The 8,454-nt window shown below is 35.1% G+C and overlaps 1 pseudogene; it reads left to right on the plus strand.

Moving 5' to 3' along the window:
* Positions 1 to 1,590: 1,590 nt before the first annotated feature.
* Positions 1,591 to 8,454, plus strand: part of LOC120090886 — a 9,461-nt pseudogene continuing 2,597 nt past the window's right edge.

The following is an 8,454-nucleotide window of genomic DNA, read 5'->3' on the forward strand; positions in this document are numbered from 1 at the left end:
GAAATTCCATCAGCTGTTCCCAGGTTTTCTCTGCAATGACCAAACTTGCTCATGTAGGATCCTCTTTGAGTGACTTCGGGTCATAGGTCTCGTATAGAAGCTGCTTGCAATAGTTTCTTTGGATGCAACTTTCTTTAGTGTCATTTGTTAACTTGTTGATTTGGATGACGAGAGAGATAAGAGGTAAAGAGGTCCCATCGGACGTGCTAATTTTTTTGCACGAGATTTTGGAGAAACTTTTTTGTGGAGTTTAACTAGTGTTAATATAGATTTGATGTGATGTAGTTTGATCTCTACTGTTTGATCCTCTGATTCTCTCTCCATTGAATGTGTTCACTTGTTTTAGGGAAGCGGAGCGTATGGTTTTCTTGAAGTGTAACTCTTGGAAGAATCTTTTTACCTTCAGAACTTGAGCTTCAAGGAGTGATTTGGTCTTCAAGAGTCAAGAAGTCTTCTGAATGTAAAGAATTCTATCTAAGTTCTCTGAAATGTAGAATTGCTCACCCCTAGAAATGAAGAGAACTCCTCTATAAACAGAGTTCTCAAATGGATTTCGTGGGCTTGGGCTTGGTTGGTTCATGGACCTATCCCTTGAGCCTAACTAATTGGATTTGGGTCTTATTTGACATTTGGGTCAAATTAAATCTATTTCTTGACTTAATTGAACTTTAGCCCAAATAATAATATTAAATTAGACAAAACTAATTTTATTCAATCCAAGTCATGAAGGAAACATGTGGCATCATCAAAATTCGCCAATTTATGTCTTCAACTTAAATTTGGGACACATGTCAACTTCTAATTAGTCCTAAATTCAATTATTTAGAATTTTGTCATTAATTTAGTAAATGACATGACAATTTTCGAATGGTCCAAAATTTCTCATTCAGCAAATATAGTTTAATGAAATATTATATGTAATATCTAAGGGACACGAATAATATATATTTTTTCATAATACAACAAAAGTTAAAGCCATTTTGACTTCCCCTTTTATGTTGGATGATAAATAATCCGATTTTTAAACAATAGTGAATGTGAGGAAATATCAAGTATCAAGTACCAAGTGAGAAATATTGTCAAATAACACAACAAAAATTATTAAACATTTTAAAGAATTGAGAAACTAAATTTGAAATTTAAGTATGAAAAAAAAAGGAGAAAAGAATAGGAAATTCAATAACCAAATATGTGGAGGTTGTTTGTTTGAACTGCTATTGTTAATATTACATCTACTTGAATTTAATTCACTTTTTTTTAAAAAAAAAATAGTTAGAACAATAATGTCTTTTTCCATAATTTTCATTGATTTCCTCTGTCCGAAGCTCTTCCAACTGTCTTGAAGTTTTAACAATGATTTCCTTTCCCTCATCTTCTGTTTTAAGGTTTACTCATTTCCCAATGGCTTTCTTCTCTCTTTGAAGTTCTTCAAAGTGGGTATTACAACAATAGCTAATACTGTAGAACAATATTTTTTTGGATTATTAGTTAGTTTGTTAGCTAATAGTTAATGTTTAATTTAAAGCTCTCTCCATATATTCATGCCTTTGATTACATTTTTCCTTTATTCCCATTTCAATCTTCAGAAAAATGGGTTCCATTTTAATAAAACCTAACGATCTATCCGCGTTTTTCAATGGTTGCAGCAGTGGCAGAGCTGGTAGAACGTTAACAAACATCATGAAAATATGTGCATCTGCTTGTTGGATTGTATCATCACGCAGCGGAAGCGACAAGGATCATTAAGCACTCTAATTCATTAATTTTGGCAGAAACTAAAGAATGCTTATATAGAAATAAATGGGTTTCAAGTCATACCTTTGTAGAACCCTCGAAATCTCAATTTTTAGCTGTAAATCGCTCCAACGATCCGAGATTAATCGGCTAAACTCATTAGACCGAACTAACCCCCATTCGTTAACTAATGGATCACTCCACTAAAGCCCATAGTTGAATTCTCCTCACTGTAGATATATTATGTCCACTCGATATAACCATGATTAGTAAGTTAACCCTTCACAGGTTGTTTGTAATAACGATTAGGTTAAATCTCTGTTTTACCCCCGAAATTACCTCTTGTTCCTCAAGTCCCACTAATCCTCTAACAATTGATTTGTGATCCAATCAACAAATCAAGTCCCTCTCGAGCCAGTGAGAGGGTGGGGCCCCTTGTTCAAGACCCATAATTAAAACTTAAGGGAACAACCTCTCTACTATCCCTAACAGCAGGTAGGAGTGAATTCCGTCTTGCATCCTATGTCCCTAGCTATCTATCCTGTCTTACCCCTAAAATGGAGGTTATTGAGCCGGCACTGTTGAGCCAACTCTCACTTATATAAATCTAAGGATAATCTCGCATTAACAGGAGTTTAGAATTAGCTCAAAATTAAGGTCAAGTTACCTAGGTCATCGCTTTGAAATAGTCAATCTTAAACAGTAAACAATGTTATAAAGTAAGAGTGACTGATTTCATGGTCCGATCTTGTACAAACCCTTTTGCACATGGACGCCCCCACTTCTTATGTCATAACATGTACGAATTAGGATCACTTCGTTTGTAGCACTTTACAACTCTTTGTAACAACTACAGAGCAGGTCACATCCTATAGTGTTACCAAAATAAGACACCCAACCTTATTCATATACTATAGATCATTTTGACTATATACTTGAAACTGATCCACTTTTATGTCTCCACATAAAGTTCAAGTACTCATGTAATAGTCAAGGGACTTTTGGTTTATTGGATTTCTATTAAGCAAACATCTATTCAATAATAACTTATTGAATTTTCAGAATAAGTTCAATTGTTTACAAACCACAAGTTTTAGGACATAAAACCCAACAAACTCCCACTTGGACTAAAACTCCAGTGGTAACTTATATATCCAATTATAAGACTGAATTTCTAATTTTTATAGAGAAATACAATAAACTAGGGCATTTCATACCCATGGTTTACCATTTAGTATCCCATACCTAATATTTCTCCCACTTGCCCTAGGTTATTAATCTGATTCTTAAACACTTTAGCCGAGAGAATCATTGTAAACATGTTAGTGTATAATAGGCTTTTAATTAAACCATATGGGAATGCATCTTATTCTCAATAATGACCAGGAAGCACACTTTCCTCTCACTACATTGAGGTACTCTCAACTCTTTGAGTAAAACGTATTTGACTTGTCTTAACAATTCTTTGTTAACAGTCAGATCTAAAAATCTTTAAACTTTCTATACTTTGATCTAGCCATTTTTAAATATCTGAATATTTACAAATGGCTTTTTACAATTTGATTCTTAAAAGAAATTGCTATAAGATAGAACAAACATATTTTTCGATAATGAACATTTTATTTACATAAAAAATATACAATTTGTTCTTTACAAGATCATAAAAGCAAGTAAGATCAAGCAGCAATATCTTCCACTGGTCAAGCTGAGCAAGTTGTCCCCAGGAACTAGTTTGCCTGTTTAGCTTTCTCTGCTCTCTTCTCGGCAATGTACTGAGGGCAATTTCTCTTCCAATGCCCTTCTTCATTACAATGGAAACACTTCCCTTTCTCTGCAGCGTTTTTCTTGTCTTTCTTTCCAGTAGGTTTCTTCTTCCCTTTCCCTTTGCCCTTCTTCACAGGAATACTCTTACTCTTCGAAGAGGAGGCAACATCAGGCTTGGAGGACGTTCCTCCCTTCTTAACAATAGTAACATTTACTTATGATTCTAGACCCTTAGTTCTCAACATAGTCTAGTAAGCCCGTAGCTCATTTAGCAGAGTCGTCAAACTGTATTCAATTTTATTCATCAGTGCATTTGTACAAAATTGCAAAAAACTCTTCAGAAGAGATTCTAGAATAAAACCAACTTGACTTCTCTCGTCAACAACAACGTCGTTTACTTTAGCCACATTAAAGTGGACCATCATGTCTAAGACATGTTCATGAATAGAGGCCCCCTCTTTCATGCGGCTATTGTAAACGCATTTTATGGCATCATGCCTCTGGGTGAAGGACGGTTGTCCAAACATCCCTCGCAGAGATTCCATAATCTCTTTGGCAATACTCATTTCCTCATGTTTCTTCGCCAAAACATCAGATATTTTGGCGAGGATATAAGCATGGCTTTATCATTCGTTCATGATCCATCTATCATACATTTTTCGAACAGTTTGGTTTGTGTTAAAGCTTAGAATTGGAGGACAATCCTCTGTTAAGAAAAACCGCAAATCGTCTATCACAAGTATCATGTTCAAATTTGATTTTACAGGTTACATAATTAATCCCCAATCAGATTTAGCTAACGCCAACAAATTGTATTATTATGAACTCGTCATCAGGCCCCCTCTTTCATGCGGCTATTGTAAACGCATTTTATGGCATCATGCCTCTGGGTGAAGGACGGTTGTCCAAACATCCCTCGCAGAGATTCCATAATCTCTTTGGCAATACTCATTTCCTCATTTTTCTTCGCCAAAACATCAGATATTTTGGCGAGGATATAAGCATGGGCTTTATCATTCGTCATGATCCATCTATCATACATTTTTCGAACAGTTTGGTTTTGTGTTAAAGCTTAGAACTGGAGGACAATCCTCTGTTAAGAAAAAAACCGCAAATCGTCTATCACAAGTATCATGTTCAAATTTGATTTACAGGTTACATAATTATCCCCAATCAGTTTAGCTAACGCCAACAATTGTATTATTGAACTCGTCATTATGAAATTATAAACAAATTTTATAAGTGTATTGCTTTTAAATCCAATCAAATTTTAGCAAATTAATAATGTATCCAAGATTATTCTTTTATAACGATACTACAGCAAGACATTCTTGACTAAATACTATCTCCAAAATAACTCATATTCTGATAGTCATTTAAGTACCGTTTTTGGTAAGAGATTATTAACACTTAATAATTCTATAAGTGTAACCCTTCGTTTTCAGACGTCAAAGGTCAGTCCCAACTATGCTACCGAAGTTGAGAGTCAAGGTTGGGAATAAACCTAAGAAATACTATCCATCTCTGGAGCTTGAGTTGTTCTGAATCCTATGTTACAACCCTCCGAGGGGATAGCCATCGTTAAACGACTAGCAAAGGGCCGCTTAAAGCGAACCAACAAACACAACATAGGAATCTCACGGTCCAAACTAACGGGAGAGAGACAAGATATGTTGACACATTTCCTTCACACACTTACTATGAACTACTTCCCCCGTTCACCTTGGTATTGACTCATACATCCACTTCTGAATAGAGGTCACTTCCAAGGCGACACGAAGCGTCATATGAATCTCACAGTGTGAACTATGTGGAGACGTGGCAGTTGAAATCATATACTTAATTTATGTTTGAACAACTTCCCCTTATTCATCAAAGTCTAAATTTAAGCTAAAAAATAATTTTCGAATGGAGATCACTTCCAGGGTGACATGAAGTACCACTTAAATCTAGATTGTGAACTCTTAGGGACGTAAGAGCTAAGAATAACATATCGAATATGTTATTAATCTCACACTGAAGTTTTCTAATAACTTTATCATATAGAAGTTATTGGACTACCACTGAAGTGTTCTATTTAAAAGGGTAAATTTATATTTAGGTTCTTTTCCAGCTAATAAAAACAACCCTAAGTCTATGTGGTTTATCCAAGTATAACACTTATAAATGGATTTAAACCTACGATGTCTAGGTGATAAACCGTTTTATTATCTCACATCGCTCACATATGCTCATAAAACCGATTACCAATGCTAAAAAATTCGGCCATAATCCCCAGGTAGGAGGTGCTCCATAGACCGTCAACTTAAACCCCCAGCCTTCAACAGAATTATATACCGGTTGAGTTTGTAACCCGAGTTTTACAAGTTTAACGACCTATTTTAACTATTAAAACGAGTGGTTAACCTACGTGAGCATGCAACTTGTTCTTTGTTATGGATTTTAAACGTCTAACCCAATTTTATAACAACTTATAAAATTTTAGACATACTAAACATCCACAACATACATAAAGGCATTCAATATTTAATATAACCATTATATTAAACAAGAAATCCTAACGTGCATACTATATATTATAATAAATCATAACATACTTTCAATGCATGTAGCATGCTTTCTACGGTGGGATTTTAAATCTACATGGAATACTATATGCACATACAGGATTTATTTAGTTATAACATACATCAAATGCATAAATAATTAAACACAGACTGATATGGTTTTAGTTTTGGCAAAAACACAAGCAAGCAAAAGCCTAAATATTACAAAACAGCTTCTACACCGCTTCCGGACCACTCGAACCGCTCCAAATCGAACCCAAGTAGCTTGAACAGAACCCAAATCGTCTGAATCGGACGAGCCAAAAACCATTTGAGGCTGAATCGGACCGGACCTCAAGAGAACCGGTTGAACTGGCTGCTCTTGCTCCATGCTCAAAATCTCGCTAAGGCTCATCGTTTAACATTGACGACCATCGTTTTGCATTTTCCTGATCGTTTACTGTTCGCCTGATCGTGTAGCGGCCAACACATAGTGCCTAACCAAGCTACATGATTGTGTAGTGTTTTCTATCTATCGCATAGAGTCATTATCTAGTGTTGGGCAATGCTACACAATCGCTTAGTATCTAACACTATTGTGCAGCACCATCGTCTAACGCTAGACAAATACTACACGATCGCTTAGAGCCATCACATAGCGCCTCTTGTTGGTCGTTTAGTGCGTGCATAGCATTTCAACGCATCGTTTAGCTGTCGCACAAAAGTAAACGATCGTGTAGTGTTATCGCATAGCTCTTCAACGCATTGTTTAGCTGCCGCACAAAGGTAAACGATCGTGTAATGTTATCGCATAGCTCTTCAACGCATCATTTAGCTCCCACGTGAAGCTACACGATCGTGTAGTGCCATCGTATAGCACTTCAACGCATCGTTTAGCTCCCACAGGTACACGATCGTCTAACGGCACAACATTTCAATGCTCAACGCCCAAAGCTACACGATCATCTAGCTTTTCTTCACATCGACTAACGCCTAAAACTAAACGATCGTCTAGCACTGAAACTCAATGACGATATGAATAGAGGCTGAAAAGCTGGAATCTGCAACTCGGCCTTTTCACTTGTTTCTTCAATTACAGCTTAATTTCAACTCTAATGACTCCAAATAAATTACAAACTCTTGAGAACACATATAAGCTCATCAAGAAAGAGCCAATTACAAATTTGATTGAGAAATCAAAGAGAAATAAAAATCCAAAACTCAAAAAACCATATCAGTGCAGCAATTTCATATAACTTATGAAAAACATCCACCACACAAAAATTAAACCAAATTGAATGCTTATAAAATGCTCTGATACCAATTGTTGGATTGTATCACCATGCAGCGGAAGCGACAAGGATTATTAAGTACTCTAATTCCTTAATTTCGACAGAAACTAAAACATGCTTACACAGAAATAAATGGGTTTTAAGTCATATCTTAGTAGAACCCTCGAAATCTCGATTTCTAGCTGCAAATCTCTCCGAATCTTGTTGTAGACCACCCAAAGATCTTCCTTACTATTCTTTTGGTGCTCTAGATTGAGTTGTAGGACTCAAAATAAGCTTGAATTAAGGGAATTAGGAGAAGAACTCATAGCAACAACCCACTTTGAAGAACTCCTTCTTCAACCGAATTTTTCAGGAAAAATTCTATCGATTGCATGCCTAAAATTCACTCCAATTTCTTCAATATATTGCAGACCATCATGCAAGAAAGATAGCTACATGAGATGCAACTCATGCTTGGAATAATTGAAGCTTGAAAATGGTGAGTTATGGGTGAGCTACTTGAAGATGATAATGGAAAATCCCAATTTTCCATTTTGTGTATTTTTCAACTTATCAAATTCTGAATTTGATTTTAGAAAAAAAAAAATTTGATTTCAAAAATAAAAAATTATTAATTTCATAAATTAATTTTTCCAATAAAATTAATAAATAATTATTTAAACAATTTAAATAATTCTAAATAATTTAATATCAAATATTAAATAATTTTACACAAATCCACCTTCATATATTTAAACCATATTTAAATATTAATTCTCTAATTCTGTTTAATTCTTAAAACTAAACGTGTAATTATATCTCGTATAATTACTAATTCCTTTAATTCTAATTTGAACGTTTTCAAATTAACTTATCACACTACTCTAGAGTTAATCCATTTACGAGCTAGTAGGGGGACCTTGCGGACCTACAGATCATGGGCTCCAATGATCTGAGATTAATTGGCCAAACTCATTAGACTGAATTAATCCCCATTCGTTAACTAATGGATCACTTCACTAAAGCCCATAATTGAACTCCCCTCACTGTAGATATATTATGTCCACTCGATATAACCATGATTAGTAAGTTAACCCTTCACAGGTTGTTCGTAATAACGGCTGGGTCAAATCTCT

This window comes from Benincasa hispida, chromosome 11, assembly GCF_009727055.1.
Source record: "Benincasa hispida cultivar B227 chromosome 11, ASM972705v1, whole genome shotgun sequence".
NCBI lineage: Eukaryota > Viridiplantae > Streptophyta > Magnoliopsida > Cucurbitales > Cucurbitaceae > Benincasa > Benincasa hispida.